Below are 439 nucleotides of genomic sequence, written 5' to 3' on the forward strand. Positions count from 1 at the left end.
TTAGTAAAGGTTGAAGGCCTTTACATCCCTGCTGATTTCATAATCTTAGACACTAGGAAGGAAGATGATGAATGCATCATCCTAGGAAGACCTTTCCTAGCCACAACAGGAGCTGTGATAGATGTCAACAGAGGAGAATTAGTCCTTCAATTTAATGGGACTACCTTGTGTTTCAGGCACATGGCCATCCCTCTGTGACAAAAGAGAGTAAGCATGAAGAACTTCTCTCAGTTCAGAGTCAAGAAGAGCCCACACAGTCAAACTCTAAGTTTGGTGTTGTGAAGCCATATCCAAACTTTAAGTTTGGTGTTGGGACCACACTAACATTGACCTGATTACCTTGTGGCTCCATGAGAGCCACTGTCAAGCTATTGACATTAAAGAAGCGCTTGTTGGGAGGCAACCCAATTTTATTTATCTAATTTTATTTTATTTTGTT

The sequence above is a fragment of the Arachis duranensis genome, chromosome 3 (assembly GCF_000817695.3).
Source record: "Arachis duranensis cultivar V14167 chromosome 3, aradu.V14167.gnm2.J7QH, whole genome shotgun sequence".
Taxonomy (NCBI): Eukaryota; Viridiplantae; Streptophyta; class Magnoliopsida; order Fabales; family Fabaceae; genus Arachis; species Arachis duranensis.